Here is a 17859-nt window from a genome sequence, read left to right on the forward strand (position 1 = left end):
ACCCTAGGTATTAGGTGACCATCTTCAAAAATGCTGTAATTTAGTTGAAGAATTAGGACTAGAGCCCCATGCCCTGATGCCAAGTTTAATGCTCTTTCTGCTACCTTGGGATCTCTTCTCATCCTATTCCAACAAAATAAAAGTTTAAAGTGTAAGGTACAAGATTCTGGTTTGAAAATATCCAAATACATTGTATTTTTGCAATATAAAATCGGAGTGATGAGAGAAGACTTAAAAATTCATGTGCCATTTTCCCCCTTGATCTGTAAAACAGTAGTGATAGTATCTGAGGTTGTCATTTGGTTATTTTAGGAAGGAAATTGTGTGGCCCTTATTTTGTTTGAGTCTCTTCTTCATCATATTGAGGTAATTTTTAAAAGTTCTTAAGCTAGAAAAACATGCAAATAAGAACCTTCTGTATTGGCTGCTGTCGACTGCCTATTTAACATTACCCCTTTTCCCACTACCTGCCCGCTTTTTTTTGAGAGAGAGTCTCACTCTTTTTGCCTATGCTGGAGTGTAGTGGCATGATTTTGGCTCACTGCAACCTCCGCCTCCTGGATTCAAGTGATTCTCCAGCCTGAGCCTCCAGAGTAGAGTGGGAGGGATTACAGGCATCCACCACCACACCTGGATAATTTTTGTATTTTAGTAGAGACGGGGTTTTGCCATGTTGGCCAGGCTGGTCTTAAGCTCCTGACCTCAGGTGATCTGGCCTGCCTTGGCCTCTCAAAGTGTGGGGACTACAGACGTGAGCCACCACACCCAGCCTCCCACTGCCTTTCTAACAGATTCTCTGTTTTGTTTAGGCATCTAACCCTCCTTTATGTGACTCAGAGAAAGGAGACCTCATTCCAAGTTCTAGGATTGATTCTGGTAAGTCTAAGTGAAACATAGTAATTCCTTTTCTTTGCTGGCAGCGGGTTTAAGGATGGGCAGATCGTAATCTCAAAATATTTTTGTCATCTTGCTTCCAGCCTGTGGATGAAGCTAAATATAGGAGTCCAGAGCCAAGGGAATTAGAATTTCTGAAGCTCTGACTTGCAGTACTTAAAGACTGCTCTACCTTTGGCCTTCTTGTTACATGAGATACTAGTTATACATCTTACTGATTTAGCCAGTTTGATTTTGGAATTCTGTTACTTCCACATGGAAGTATTTTGTCTCATGCATCTAATATTTGTGAATGAAGATTCATAATGATGTAGGTTTTTGGCAATTAAATGGTTGTGACTACAGGGAAGACTATTAATAGATTGGAAACTAGGAGAATCTTTTATGAGATTTTTAACTGGGTGAATAATAAAGTCGTGGTTCATAAGGCATCATAAACTAACAGTGATTTACCTTTTATTCTTGTAGCTCCACCTCATTTCTTTTCCCAGTGACCTCTTAAATTCAGTGGATTCTATTTGTTCCTTATCCTCTTTGACCTCTATGACATATATTAGACCTGTCTGTATCTTTCTGTATTTCTGGTCATGCCTCTTAAATTTTATTTACTGACCTGTTTTCCTCTACTTATCCCTTGAATAGTAATAGTTTTCTATGGTTTTATTTTTGGTCTAATTAGAAATATAAACATTATTTAGAATGGTTTTATCTTTATAGAAAATTATGACAATAATATAGAGAGTTCTCATAAACCTCACACCTTTTATTAACATTTTACATTTTTGTGGTACATTTGTTTAAATGAATGGCCAATATTTATACATAATTATTAAGTAAAGTCAATACTGTGTTAATATTCCCTTTATTTTTATCTACTGCCCTTTTTCTGTTCCAGATTGCTGTCTAGGTTACCATATTACATTTAGTGGTCATGTCTCCTTAGGCTGCTCTTGGCTGTGACAATTTCTTAAACTTTACTTGTTTTTGATGACCTTGACAGTTTTGAGGAGTATTAGTCAGACACGTCTTGGCTGTGATGGTTTCTTAAACTTTACTGGGTTTTGATGACCTTGACTGTTTTGAGGAGTATTGGTCAGACATTTTGTACATTGTTCCTCAGCTGAGATTGATATGATGTTTTTCCTCATGATTAGACTGGGGTTAGGGTTTTTAGGAGGAAGAGCATAGAGGTGAAGTGCGATTTTCATCACATTGTATCAAGGGTACTTACGATCAACTTATCATTGCTAAACTGTAACTTATTGTGACTTATTGTTGATGTTTGATCATTTGACTAAGGTGGTTTTTATTAGGCTTTTTCACTGGAAAATTATTTTCTCTCTTTCTGTATTGTACTCTTTGCAATGAAGTCACTATGTGCAGACCACACTTGATGGGGAGTTATTTTCCACCTTCTTGATAGTGAAGTAGCTACATAGGTTTTTTTGGAATTTTTCTGCATGGATGACCATGGATATTTATTTTCTACTTTGCTTGGCCAGTTTTAAAATTGTTGATGTATATCAATGATTTCTGAATATGTTTATCCTAGCGATTATTTCTCCCTCTTTTTTTGAACTCTTCCTCTTTCCAGTCAACTTCCTATTAGATCTTTTCCTTTTGGTCTTTTGTTGAAACCTCAAACTCAAATATGTCCATATTGCCTAAGCCTAAACTAATTATTCTATACCTCCTTTATTTCATTTTATGCCTTTTTACACCCAAACTTGCTTTTTCTTCCCACTTACTGAAGGTAGAAACTGATGGGATCCTTTAGTTTTCCTTTTCCTTATTCACACTCCCTTATTACCTCTTACTTTGTATTATTAGTTTATTGCATAGATTTCCCTCAAACTAGCCTATTCTACTTTCACACTGTTATCCACATTGCCTCATAGCCATTTTTTTCCATTACGCATGTCACTTACTCAAAATACATCTTATTTCTCTTTTCAGAATTCTTCAATGAGTTCTGTGTTTGCCTCTAATTGATTTTAGGTAAATTACTTGATCTCGCTCTAGCATAAGTTTTCTTGTTGAAAAAGAGGAGGTGATACAGGAATTTTCTAAGGATTAAAAGTGATAGTGTGTCTAAAGAGTTTAGGAATGTGTCTGCAACAAATTAGTACACTCTAAAAGACAGTTATTTTTATTGTTCTTTGCCTCCTCCCAAACTCCTTATCATGACTCTTCATAATTTTGCTTCTAGCCACCTATCTAGTATCTTCATTTGTAGTTATTCTCCCACCATAAGTACCTTATCATTCAACAATTCTGCATTATTTGTGGTATTTTTGATTTGCTATACCATGTGCTTTATAAACCTGTCCTTTTGGCTGTGTCTTCGCTAGGAATGTGCTTATCTTTTTTGATGAACAGGAAAATTGGCTTTTACTTATTCATAGTATTTAACTTAGATATCCTCACCCATGGAGGGTAAATTACTATCTTTCTCAGTTATTGCATAGATATATTGTGTACTAAATATATGTTTGCAAGTCTGTCTTTCTATTAAACTGTGATATCCAAGGACATAAGGACTTAGTTTAATTCATTGTATGATTCCTAGCACTTAATAATCACTCTGTTAACATTTGTTGCATAGATTACCTCACAAATACAGAATTTTTATCTATGGTAACCAGGTTTCTGCTTGAACCCTTCTAATAGCAGGAAATTTATAGTTGGAGAGCCAGTGATTACTTGTGGACAGACCTAAATTTTAGGAAGTTATTTTCATACAGGTTTGAAATCTGCCTACCTTTAACTTTCATTTGTCTGTTCTCTGGACCCGTAAAGAGTTAGTCTCTGCATTCAGCATTTTCAAGTATTTGGGTACCAAATATGTGTTAAGCACATTTCAGAAGTCTCTTGGTTGGAAATGAAAGAAAGCTGAAACATGTTAAGTTAAAAGAAATAAATTTGCTCATTAACTTTGATTGTCTCCAGACTTTTTGATTGTTCACCTCTACCAAGAATACATTTTTGAGGATGCATCCTCAGTATGGGTATATTTATCTGTACATTTGATACATATATGATTATAACAGTACATTACGTACATTATAAAACACAGATTATGGCACTTTTCAAAGGATAGTACAACCTAAAAGTATTTTATGCGTTGTAGTCTTTTCTTCTCACATTCTGGTGGATTGTCTTACACATCGCTCTTCTCGGAGGTGTATACATACCATTTTTAAAGGCCACCTATATATGTAATCAAACTCTATTGTGGGCAGGTTTGGAGCTGGTCTTAGAGATGACTGAAGATAGCTCTAGGAGTTCTACTTTTTTCATTGCTGCTGCTGCTGCTTCTTTTTTTTTTTAATGACTTTTCTCTTTCAGACTGGCTTCTTCCTGGGGCTAGGACCATGGTTGCTGCTGGCTTTGGGCTAATTTATTCACAGCTTCTATTGATTAATTCAACAAATTATGAATGGAGTGCATATCCTGAGCCAGGTACTATTCTAGGTGTTAGAAACACAACAGAGAGTATAAAGAAGAACAGTATTAAAGTGGTAAGTGCTATGCAGAGAATTAAAATAGAACAATGTGACAGTAATTAAGTGACTACTTTAGGAAAACCTTTGTCTAGAAGAGACATTAAAGCTGAAATATGAATCAGAAGAAATAGCTAGCCATGTAAATATCAGGAGGAAGAATATTCCAGGGACTGGCTAAGGCAAGATTTCTAAAATGGGCCTGAACTTTTGCATGTTTGAGGAAGTAAGAGAAGGCAGTTGTTGAGTTTAGAACTTAGTAGGTAAGGAGAGTTTTGTGATCAGAGAGAAACAGGGTTTTTCTTCTTCCATCTCTAGTTGGAAACATCCCAGGGAAGGACTCTGATTGATCCAGCTTGAGTCAGTTTCCTATCCCTAAGTCTGATTATTAATGGTGGGAACATGTTTTGTTTTGTTTAGCTCATGTTGGACTAATTGTCTATGTTTATGGCCGGAAGAAGGTTTGGAGGAAGGGTTTTGGGTTGACAAAATTAAGAGATGCTACTTATTATGGACCTTGTGAGCCAAGAGCTTTTCATTATATCAGCTAAGAGAGAACTCTTACTATCTTACCCTATTTGAAGATACCTATTCTTTATCTTTGTTGACTTTTTAATCAAGGCTAAACTTTTCATTATTCATTCTTCTCGGAAATGATTCTTTAACCACAAGTATTACTTTAACCTTGCATTGTACTTCTGAGGGTGACAGATGGAAAGAGAGATGGAAATGTCAGTGTATTTTAGGTATAAATCCTTTCCAATCCCTTAATGTCCATTTGTGTATAAAGGATATGTGTAATCTGGAGTCATTCTATACTTCGTTGCCTAAGGCAGAGAAATTGGCCAATGCATTTTTGATAATGCTTCTTAAATTAAGTTGAAAACTCAATCCTCCAAATATTCTGGGTAAGCAAGTTTTTGGGGGGCATATTTTTGCTTCTTGGCTTTTGGTGGTATTAAAAGCTTTGATAACTTTGGTAGTGACGTTTCCATGGTTTGAATTCTGTGCAGCAGTGAGTGGACATAATATTAAATAGTGGTATTTACTAGTGGGAACAAAACTGAGTACTAAATTTCGATGTTTCTGAAATGGTGTCGTTGCAATAGGTCAACAACTACATGCATATTTCTGGAAGTCACTGGAAATAGGTGCCTACAAAGAAGCATGAGGCTAATTTCTACAAAGAATTGAATATGAGATATACTCTTATTAAACTGTAATAATTATGTATTTGATTTTTTAAAAGAAATTATGCTTTTTTTTTTTTGGAGACAGGGTCTGGGTCTTTCACCCAGGCTGGGGTGCAGTGGTGTGGTCATGGCTCACTGCAGCCTTCACCTTCTGGACTCAAGTGATCCTGCCACAACAGCGTCCAAGTAACTGGGGCTATAGGTGAGCACTACCATGCCCAACTAAATTTTGTATTTTTTTTTTTGTAGTGATGGGGTTTCACCATATTGCCCAGGCTGGTCTCGAACTCCTAGGCTCAAGTGATCTGCCTGCCTCTGCCTCCCAAAGAGCTGGGATTATAGGCATGAGCCACTGTACCTGGCCTTTATGCCATTATTTAATTAACAGTGTTCAAACTAGCTTAGGTTTTCCATTGTAAAGCCAGATTTCTTACATTAGAGTACCAAGGTTAGCCTTCTGTGTTTGAGTGTTTAATTTAGATGTTAAATATTGTATAATATGGATAGGCCACTATACTAGAGGCTCTAAGAAATAGAGTTCTATGGTGAATTTCTTTTCTTTACTATTACAGAATTCTAATAATACTTTTCTGTGTTGTAATTTTGGGTTTGTACATGTGGGTTGTGAGAAATAAACTGGAAATCCTGTCTCTGTGGGTTGGAATCTGGTGTGGCTTCAAAAGGCAAACAAAATATGTTAGCATTTACATGCCAGGTAAAGGCAAATTTTTTAAATGGACTTTCCATAGGTTCCAAACTTCTGAGGCGAAATAATATAAAGTAATATTGTAGTTGCAGACAGACTCCTGTTGGCATACATTTGGTTTCTTAATTTATGATGGGACATCAATAGCTGATTAAGCAAACAACCTAAAGAAATATCTTTGTAAATCCTTAGTACAGCTTGTTCCTGTTCATTTGTGACAAGTTGTTTGGGAAAGAGTTTTGAGATGGCATGCTAAGACTCGATATCCTAAAGGTCTAGTGGGTTTTCTTTGTATTTTAAAAGTGAAGAGTGTATTTCAAGATTGAGAATTTTCTGCTTTTTATAAAAAGGACTTTATAATTGGAGTAATTTTAGATTTTTAAGTGTACTTAAATGAAGATGCACATGTTTTTATCTCCTCCTTTCTTCTATTAATAATTTATTAGATAATTTTAAGAAAGGAATATTGTAGTATTATGGTGGCCAGATTTAGAAAGGTCTAGGTGAATTTACTGTCTTTCAGTTCACGTTATTCTTGTTTATATGAGTGGCTGGAGATATCACATATAATTTGAGGTTTACGTCTGGTTTTCTGTTAAGTGAATCTGATTCAGGCACAGCTATCTTCAATGGTGATTTTCCCAGCTGTAAATTAGGAACTTGGCATTGAACACCATGTAGTTTTGTGTAAGCAGAATTCAGATTGTGATGTTTTCTGTCACTTCATAATTCTAATTTTAGATTTTCAAAGTAGGATAATTCACTCCAGAGAACAGGTACATTGATGTCAGTGGTTTGAATCAAACTGAATATCCTTTATAAAAAATATGGTGGATCATTTTATCTATCTACCCATAGAATTGTGACTATGGATTTTCTGGGTTTTTTTTTTTTTTTAAATTTATAAAAATGCAGGTGATTCTTTGTATTTGCATTTGAAAATTTCTTGGAAACACAGAATACAGTGATACTTATGGACTTTTCCTGCAGTGGTAGTAAATGTGAAGAGTGAGGGATAAGTTTAGAGCACAAGCCTCTTACTGGTCTTTCGCTTTACTTACATTTTTTTTCCACTTTTCTAATTACTTGTCTGAATTGCACAGGGTTTCAGTTTGAATATTGCAGGTACCATGAAGTCTTTTCTTAATAGCTATTATGTACTTGTGTAATGCCATCTACTAGATTATAAATGCCTTGAGCATAGGGGTTACTATAAATTCATCTTTGTATTCTGTTGTACTTAGCTTCTCACATAACAACTATTATAGAATAAGTATAATGAGTTTGTTGAATTAAATTAGATTGACCTGAATTAGAGGGGAGGAATTAGACATTGGAAAAACAGGGATGAACTTAGAGAAGCTAAGTTTTGTGGTCATTTGAGATATCTTGTTAATTTAGTTTTAAGTAATCAAGAATGGTGATGTTTTATTCATCTTTAAAACTGTTATGACTGAATGGTCAGAAATGGTGGTATGTCTTGTTCTGTTACCAACTAGCAATTTATGTTTCAGTAAACTGCTCTGTGTAATAATTCTGGTGTTAAAAATACCGTTACTCAAAAATTAGCTGGGCGTGGTGGCACGTGCCTGTAATCTCAGCTATTCAGAAGGCTGAGGCAGGACAATCTCTTGAACCCAGGAGGTGGAGGTTGCAGTGAACTGAGATTGTGCTCCAGCCTGGGCGACAGAGTGAGACTCTATCTAAAAAAAAAAAAAAAAAAACCATTACCGGTTTCAGGGGACACATCTTATGAATTAATTTTTAGACTGATTTCCTAAGTCTCTTTTCCCAACCCTCTATTAAAAAAATTAATGTGTAATTTACATATATCACAAAATGTATGGATAGAGGGTGTATAGTTTGCTGAATTCTGATAAATATATACCTGTGTAACAATACTCCAATCAAGATACAAACATTTCCGTTTCCTCAGAGAATTCTCTCATTCCCCTTGTAGTCTTTCTCCATACCATGCTCCTCCAACCCCTGGTGTCTACTCTTCAGATTTCTGTTACATATATTAGTTTTGCCTGTTCTTGAACTTCATATAAATGAAATTTATAACATACATTCTTTATTACTGGCTTAATTTATCCAACATGTTTTTGATTTTCTATTATATTTGTGAAGCTTTTTGAATAGTGTAGTGAAAAATGTTAGAGAACATCTTGTTATTGGTGAGAAAATTCCTATGAATGTTAATATTTAATTCAGAGATTAAAGAAGAATCTATGTAAAGTGACAATACCTACAATATCCTTTTTTGACCCAAATGGGAAGTAGTTCTTTTGATATTTTGAATATTGAATATTGAATATTGGAATATCTTTGTGAATACAAGGTCCGGTTTAATCTGGAAATTAAAATCTTCATTTGTTTGTTTTGTCAGCATAAGTCAATTTTGTCCTAATTATTGAACACTGACTTCTCTGAGAAGATCATCTTTCAGGTTTGGGAGGAAGAAAACTAATCTTATTTAGTTTTTAAACTCACATTTGTTTTTTTTTCGTATTGTTAGATAAGGTTATGTAGACACGAGCCTCTGTTACTTTGACAGTGCTTTTGAAACAGCTCACAGTTCATTGGGGGACATAAGTCAAATATGTATTGGTTAACTCTTGGTATCATCTTTATTTTTTCAAAATTGTAAAATATTGGTAAAATTGATCATCTTTACCATTTTAAAGTGTACAGTTCAGTGGCATTAAGTACATTATATTGTTGTGCTGCCATCACTATCATTCATCCACAGAACTCATCTTGCAAAATGGAAACTTCATCATTATTTCTTAATTTAAAAAACATTTTTCAAAAAGGGATTATAATACTAGCTTCTTTATTCATTTAAATTGGGCCTAGTAATTAGCTTTATAAAAATATTTTTGGCTAAAATAGATAGTCATGAAAATGATATGGACATGCTTTATAACATATTTGTAGTCTAGCCTTTTGTTATTAGACCCAAATCTTTTCTATGAACGCAGGTCTCCTTATTGGAATTTATTGTAAATTTTTCTTAAATCACACCTTTAAATATCCTCTTTAATTTCTAAGTGTAGTGATACAGTTGCAAAATAGTCTCAGTGGAGATTGTCCTAAATTTTTATAGTATAGTGTCTTGACAGAATTTTTTTAAAGAGCAAGTAGTCCTTATCAAACTGTTATAAGTAGTCATTTCATGGGAACAACTACTTCCACTGCTATCTTACAGATTTTTAAAGATATTTAGTGAAATTATACATTAATAGATATAACCCAGATAAAAATGTTTGGAAGCAAAAATAGCTGTTTCTTGATAGTTTACAATTCAGTTAATGGGAACATAAGTGCTAGGTCTTGTCTTATTAACCTCTACCCCTTCCTTCACACTGTGAGAATCAAAGATAATGGAGAGCATTGGTTAATATCATGACCCATGAATTTGTTATGTGGCAATTAATGAAAAGAACTTGTAGCATGGATAGTAGGTTGATAATTTGAAAGTTTTTTTTTTAAAGTTTCAGTATCTTACAGCTACCAATTGTCAGTCTTTTCTGTTGTTACAAATAGCGAGTTCATACTGTAAAATAAAATTATAGTTTTTGTTTTAGTTATTGCTGTGTAACAAGTTACTCCCAACTTAGCAGCTTAAACAACTGTGTCATTTTGCTCATAATTTTGTGAGTCAGGAATTTGAGAAGGGTTTTGCTGGTCTTTGCATAACTGGCAGAGTGCAAGTTTGATTAGGTGTTTTCTTTCTTCGTGTGCTCTCTCCACACGGCTAGTTTGGGCTTCTTTACAGCATGGTAGTCTCAGAATAGTCAAATTTCTTATATGGAGGGTCGTTTTCTCCAGAGTAAGTATTCATAAGACAGGAAGTGGAAGACGCCTATTTCTTAAGGCCTGGGCCCAGAAAATGGCACATTTCTCACCCATGCTACTGGTCAAAGGTTCCACAAAGCTCACCCACATTCAAGGGTGGGAGACATAGACTTCTTCTCTGTAGAAGGCACACCAAATAATTTGTGGCCATTTAAAATCTGCCAAAGGTTTAAATGGTGTATATAATTAATGGCATTCTTATTTTTAAAATCCTGAGAATGTTTCTGGTGGATGTCAATATTGAAGGCTATGGAAGAACACATAGATCTCCATTTAACTGATTCAAATTATAAATGAGTATGAAACACCTAGAGAGAGTAAAATTGACAAAGGATAGAATGCTGAGCACAACTTCTTTATGATAAGGACTACTGTAAAATTTCTATTTATTAATCCAACTCTTGTTCTCCCACAATTAGGTGTGAGTTAATGCGTCATAGCATTAAAACAAAAGGACAAGGAAAATGAAATTCAATAATGTGTATAGATGAATTTGAGTTACAATCTTTTGGCATGCTGCAGGTCCCATTTGAGTTCCTGGTAACAGACATTTTAGACTACAGTATGAGATACTTTTGTTAAGTGGACTAGGTCTGAGTATCATGTTTGAGAAGGCAGCATTTTAAAATGAATTTGACATTTATAAGTAATTTTTTTCTTTGGTACTTAAGCTGTACATAGTGTTATTTTTGTATATAAGGAGGTAAATTTTACCTTGGATTTTTAAATATAGTGTCTTGTATCATCTGTAATGATAAAGAACAGATTTTCTCAGTAACATTTTTTCAGTGACACAGTTTATCATGACCATTGAATGATAGCTGAAGAAACTGAAAAATTTCTGAAATTGTCAATATAAATCATTTATTTCACTAGACTTTGCTATGGTTTGCTGTTCGAAGTAAATATAACTTTTCCTAAGATTAGTCAACATTTATTGAGTTTGCGTCATGCTTGTTAGATGCTGAGAATAGATCAAAGTTTGATCTCTGTATTTTATTTAATTGATATCAAATGAACGTAATTAATGATGATGTTGAATTTTTTTTAATACAAGAATGAAAATGCCCTTTCTCTTTGTGATTGTTTGGTACTAGTCATTAACTTTGTTCCCATTTTGTATAAATATTGTGTATTAGAAGTTAGAGGCAGTTTTCTGTGGAAGAGTATTTCTACTTGATTTTGTGTTATTTGATATATAGATGTTTTGAATAGCAGCATAAAGTTAAATGTATAAATTTAATATTATTGCTGTATTGTAATCATTTTCTGTTTAATTTTTTGGCTTGCATTATTATAGTCCAGTAAACTATTTTGTATCTGTTATCTTTATGGTAATGTATCTTTTCTTCATATAAAATAAAAAACTTTGAGACCTCTGCATCCAAAATACTAAATATAAAAGTTTATAAATTATATTAAAATATGTCTCAGATTATATAGAGTGATGCGTAGTCATTGTTACCTTCAAATTAGCCACTTGGTGAAATATGTCACTTTTTAATTGCTAGACTATGTTTAAAAGCTGTAAAATACTGGCGAGCCACAATTTAAGACCACATAAAATGTGAAAATCTGGTTTATGGAAACAGATTAGAATTTATTTTCATTATGGAATGCTTTGTTTCAAAGTTTGTTGAAAAAATATATTTTGATGTATAATAAAGGTATATTGTATGATGTTTGTGAGATTATTTTTCAATACTTTAAAAATACTTTTTTACATAAGTAACAATATAACAGTACATTTCAAATAAAAAATTTATTCAAATCTCTATCTCCCTTACAAAGCTAATGATTTTATGTCCCCCTTTAATGTGTTTTATTTGAATGTAGTAGGTACACTTTTTAGAGATTTCTTTTATGGAAAATTGTAGGTAGAAGTATATACATGTAAGGTAGTGTACAGTAATGAAAATGGAAAATCAAGTCACTAAAATTTTGTTTGTATATCTCATATTATATTGTGATTTAGTTATTTTCTTTGATTTTCATGCAACTCGAAGTATATCCCTCACTAATAGTTATGTTTAATTTCTCCCATCCATTTATGTTAATACATACATACATGTGTACTCACACACACACACGCCCCTACACACATTTTTTTTTAAAGTTGTTGTAGGCAGAATAATGTCCTTCAAAGATATTAGGTCCTAGGAACCTGTAAATGTTACCTTATGTGGAAAAGGGTTTTTGAAGATTTGATTAAGTTAAGGGTCTTGAGATGGAGAGATTACTCTAGATTATCTGTGTGGGTCCTAAATACTATCACAAGTGTCCTCATAAGAGATAAACAGAGGCATAATCTACAGACATACAGCAGAGAAGACAGTGTGAAGAAAGAATAGAAAGAGATTTGAAGATACTATCCTTGAACATTAGAGTGAGGAGGCTACAAACCAAGGAATACCAGCAGCTTTTAGAAGCTGGAAGAGGCAAGGCTTGGATTCTCTCCTAGAGCCTCCAGAGGGAGCCAGCCTTCCCAACTCTTTGATTTCAGCCCAGTTTGAACTTCTGGCCTCCAGAATTGTGAGAGAATAAATATCTGTTTTTTTCATCCACCAAGTTTTGGTAATTTGTTACAGCAGCCACAGGAAACTATTACGTGTGAATATACATTTTTGAAATCACTGAAAGATTTAATCATAAAATAGGAAGGGATCGCCGTCTTAATTGACCTGCTCCTCTCTTCCTTTGATGTGAACATATGCACATGTGGACTTCTCTACTCTTTTTACTATTATTACATCCTTATACGTTGGGTCACAGCTTTAATATCAGCTCCACAGATGAGCCCTCTTTTACCACTGAATTCTTAATTTTTTCCCTGTATCAGTCTCTTTTTTGTTTTCTGTAGCGTTCATCATGTATATTCTTGGGGTGAGGAAAATCTTAACCACCATTGTAAATCTACAAGCTATAAAGAAAGATATATTTGTATGAAACTTAACAGTTAAATGGAAAGATATACCACACAAACAATTGGTAAAAATACGTACAGTGCAGAGAAAGGACAGAGTTGATATCTGTTCTATATGATAACTTCTTAGATGACAAAAAGGAAACAAACAGCACTATACGAAAATGAGCAAAAGATATGAAGAAGCCAATCCAAATGGCCAACAACATATGAAAAGATGTTCTAACTCACTAGTGTGATATATAACTTTATATCTATCATATTGCCTCTTTCAGCCCCCACCTTTAATGAAAAGAGAGAAAGAGAGAAAAGAACCAACAATAACATTGTATTGGCAAGAACCTAAGGAAATAATTAGTTTTATATTTTGCTGGTAGAAATGTGAATTAGTAGAGCCTTTGTAGACAGTGGTCTGATAATATCTATTAAAAATAAAAAATATATTTATACTGGTTGACCTTACAATCTTACTCTTTGAAATCTAACTCATAGAAACATGCTTCCATATATAAGCATTTCTGTATGAGCATTTGTTTCTAGTGGCAAAAACTAGAAATGCAATTTATGTCTATCAGTAGGGGAATTGTGAATGTATTTATTATGTATCTACATACATATATATGTGTATATATATGTATATATACATATACATAATGTATATATACATAATATATTTACATAATAGAATCTTAGTAGTCATTAAAAAGAATGAATCAGATATGCACCAGTAAACTTGGTGGGATTTGCATGGGGAATTATTACATGAAAACAACTAAGATGATTAAAAATGTGTGTGGCAGCCAGGCACAGTGGCTCATGCCTATAATCCCAGCACTTTGGGAGGTCAGAGTGGGCAGATCACCTGAGGTCAGGAGTTCGAGACCAGGCTGGCCAAAATGGTGAAACCCCGTCTCTACAAAAGTACAAAAATTAGCTTGGCATGATGGTGGGTACCTGTAATCCCAGCTACTCGGGAGGCTGAGGTGGGAGAATCGCTTGAACCCAGGACGCGGACGCGGAGGTTGCAGTGAGCAGAGATCGCACCATTGCACTACAGCCTGGGCGACAGAGTGAGACTCTGTCTCGGGAAAAAAAAAAAATATATATATATATATATGTGTGTGTGTGTGTGTGTGGCATCTTATATTAAGAAATGTAGTGATAACACCATTATATATGTAGACATATATATGAGAATACATATTTTTATATGTATGAGAATAGAGGTATATAGTAGGTGGTTAACTTGGACCATTTTAGTGGGCAAATGTTGTGGGAGGGAAGTTGGAGAGCATATTTGAGGTAGGGAAACATGCCTACTAATTTATGCTTTAAAGTTAAAATTAACATTTATGTGTTTATGTATAAAGATTTTTTCAAAATTGCATGTGATGACATTAATTAGTATAGCTCCTGTGGAAAGTGATGCAGTAAACCATGTCAAGCAGTGTTCATACTCTTTGAGCTAATCATTCTGTATCTGAGAGTTCATATTAAGGTATTAAATTTAAAGAAGAAAAATGTTAATGTGTGAAGACATCATTGTGGCATTAACTATGTAATATGGAATATTACATGCTAGGAAAGATAATAAAGTTTATCCAACATAAACTCATGCTGAAACTTCCTCTTTTTGGACTTTAAATCTAGAAAAATGGTTGTCACATCGATGAGATGTTACACACATGTAAATAATACAATTATGAAGACTACAATTATAAAGGCTGTTACTTAGAACTGTAGATTATATAATGAAAAAGAACTTATAATTGCATGTACAATTAAAATATATATGTATGTATTTGAGTACTAGAAGGAGATAAGATAAAATTAAAACAATGTGAGGGGATTATAGTAAATTGTTTTTATCTTGTTTTGACAGTAAAATCTGGAAAACAGTGTTGCTCAAATATTAGCAAAATTTAGAAGAAACACTAAAATTTAATATCTAGCTCTTGTAACTGTGGAATATATTTTCTTTATAATAAAACAATTTTGTAATTTTGCCGTAGGCATTGGCAGAATGTTTAAATTTCAAATTAGATTGGTATTTCTATCAATACTTACTCAGCTGCAGTGTCGTCATGATTCATTAAAGATAAATCTTTGATTTCATGTGCCATATTTCTTACTGGGGAAAAAAACTAGGTCTAAGTCCATTTTACTCTTTCTAATAGTTTCCTTCTATCTGTTGAATCCCTCTTATGCATGTTTTCTACCGTTTTCACTGTATTCTTGTATTAATCACAGTTTTTAAAAAAGTTTTTGTCTCAATGCTTTAATGTATAGATTATCTCTTGGTCTAGTTTTGTTGATTACTTCTTGACTTTTTTTTCCTTTTTGTTTATCTCACAATTTTTGCCACCCGGTGTAAAAAACTGAGATGAATTGTATTTATTCTCTGAAATGGGAACACCTATTTTTCTGTCAGGTCATTGGTTTGTGTTTCTAAAATATACTAAACTAATGTGTTATGGAGCTAAGGCAGATTGGTGATAAATTTATAAAGCAATTGAAGGAAAAATGCAGTAAGTAAAAACATTTTAAAAGAGACACATGTAGTTTATTTTATATAAATGGAATTTTTCATTATATGACCTTTTGAGATTGACTTTTTTTTTTTTCCCTCACTCAGCGTAATACCTTTGCAATCTCTCCAACTTGCGTGTATCAGTAGTTCTTTCCTTTTTATGGCTGATAAGTATCATAGTGGTAGCGATGTGGCACAGTTTGTTTAACCATTCACTTATTTTAGGACATTTTGGTTGTTTCCAGTTTTTGGCTGTTACAAACAAAGCTATGAACAATCATGTACTGGTTTTTGTGTGGACATAAGTTTTCATTTTCCTGGGATAAATACCAAGGAGTGCAATGCTTATTCTTATAGGAAGTATATATTTAATTTTTAAAGAAATGGAACAACTGTTTTCCCAAGTGGTCATACTGTTTTACACTCCCACGAGAAAAAGTGGATCTTTCAAACCAGAAATGTTGGAAAGAGCCACTTTCTCCACATCCTTGCCAGCATTTGGTATTGTCATTACATTTTATTTTCGCTACTCTGGTAGGTATGTGGTGGTGTCTCATTGTGGCCTTAGTTTCCGTTTCTCTAAAGACTGGTGATGTTGAACATCTTTTTATTTGCTTAGTTGCTATCCCCTTTGTATATCTTCTTTGGTGAAATGTCTCTGTCTTTTGTCTGTTGAAAAGAACATGCTTTCTTTTCATATGTGCATGGAACCTTCACCAGGATAAGCCATATCCTTGGTCATAAAACAAATTTCAGTAAATTGAGAAGCATTTCGTGTTCTTTTTTCCTGAAGAAGTTTGTGTAGAATTTGTGTTCTCTCTACTGACTCCTGGTATTTGTCTGGTTTCAGAGGGTGGGAGGGTTTTCTGCCTTTCCCCCAAGTGGCAGCTTGCAGTTTTGCTTTGTATGAAGAATAGTTCTAGGATATGAGTAGCTAATCATTTCCTTCATTTCTCAGGTAATCTAATCTGTCCTCATCTTTCTCTTGAGTACTTACTAGAGTTCTCGATGGGCATTTGGGTTGTTTGTGGGATTTGCTGTTGCAAACAGTGTTACCATGAATATTCTTGTGCAAGACTTCTGGTATACATGGGTGAGAGTTTCTCTAGGGCATGTTACTAGAAGAGGAATTTCCCAAAGTATACCTGTGTTCTTGTACGGCATGGTGGCTCACACCTGTAATCCCAGCAGTTTGGGAGGCCAGGGCAGGCAGATCACCTGAGGTCAGGAGTTCAAAATCAGCCTGGCCAACATGGCAAAACCCTGTCTCTACTAAAAATACAAAAATTATCTGAGCGTGTTGGTGGGCACCTGTAATCCCAGCTACTTGGGAGGTTGAGGCAGGAGAATCGCTTGAATCCAGGAGGCGGAGGTTGCAGTGAGCTGAGCCGATATAGCACCATTGCACTCCAGCCTGGGCGACAGAGTGAGACTCCTTCTCAAAAACAAAAACAAAAAAAGGTCATATTAGGACTGATCACCTTGTTATCATATAAAGTTGTTATACTGTCATATTAAATATACTGTCATATTTTTCTTCTAATTTTGTCTTGAGGTCTCTCAAGTGGCTATAAACTCTAGCCCTGCCCTGAGGGGATGCCGGGGGATTTGGTCATATGGATGCTTATAATGGGCCTTTCACAGGATATTTCTTTATCCCTGTGGACAGCCTGGGTGTTTGACATGTGACCAGGTGCCCTTCTCATAACAAACAAGGAAGCTTGTTTATACTGGCAGATGCCCTTTTGGCGCTTGCCTGACCTGTGTCCAGTTTATTCTTAACAAGTTAGCTGTTCTCTAGGAGAGCCCTGACCAGGAAAGAAGTTAGATTTAGATGTGTTGGTCAGGTGAGGCACAGAGGAGGCAGCACAACCAAACACAGGAAGTAACAGAAGCAGTATATTACTTACGGATCCCACAGAAACAAACAGGGCCAGATGGTAAGGGGGAAGCCATCTGGGACTTGGAGGCTCCACCAGTGGGTGGGGAGAGAGAGAGAGAGAGAGAAAGAGAGGGAGAGAGCAAGGAACCTGTGAGTCAAAGCCATTATTGGGGTCTAGGGTGTTACCAAAGAGTTTTCCTGCAGGGAATTCTAACTGGTGGGTGATGTGGTTTGGATCTGTGTTCTCACCCAAATCTCAGGTCAAATTGTAATCCCCAGCGCTGGAGGTAGGGCCTGGTGGGAGGTGCTTGGATCATGGGGGCAGTTCCTCATGAATGGTTTAGCACCACTCCATGCAGTGCTG

At 34.8% G+C, this 17859-nt stretch overlaps 1 protein-coding gene across 7 annotated transcripts in view; it reads left to right on the forward strand.

Annotated features, from left to right (window-relative positions):
* Positions 1–17859, forward strand: part of CCDC91 (coiled-coil domain containing 91) — a 366740-nt gene that overhangs the window by 35053 nt on the left and 313828 nt on the right. For 4 of the 7 annotated variants that reach the window (XM_050746730.1, XM_050746727.1, XM_050746728.1 and 1 more), the window contains one exon: positions 810–876. The exons of the other annotated variants lie outside the window; for them this stretch is intronic. The gene's annotated coding sequence lies outside the window, so the exon portion shown is untranslated. The remainder of the gene's footprint in view (positions 1–809; positions 877–17859) is intronic. 7 annotated transcript variants of the gene reach the window in all.

Source organism: Macaca thibetana, chromosome 11 (assembly GCF_024542745.1).
Source record: "Macaca thibetana thibetana isolate TM-01 chromosome 11, ASM2454274v1, whole genome shotgun sequence".
Lineage (NCBI taxonomy): Eukaryota > Metazoa > Chordata > Mammalia > Primates > Cercopithecidae > Macaca > Macaca thibetana.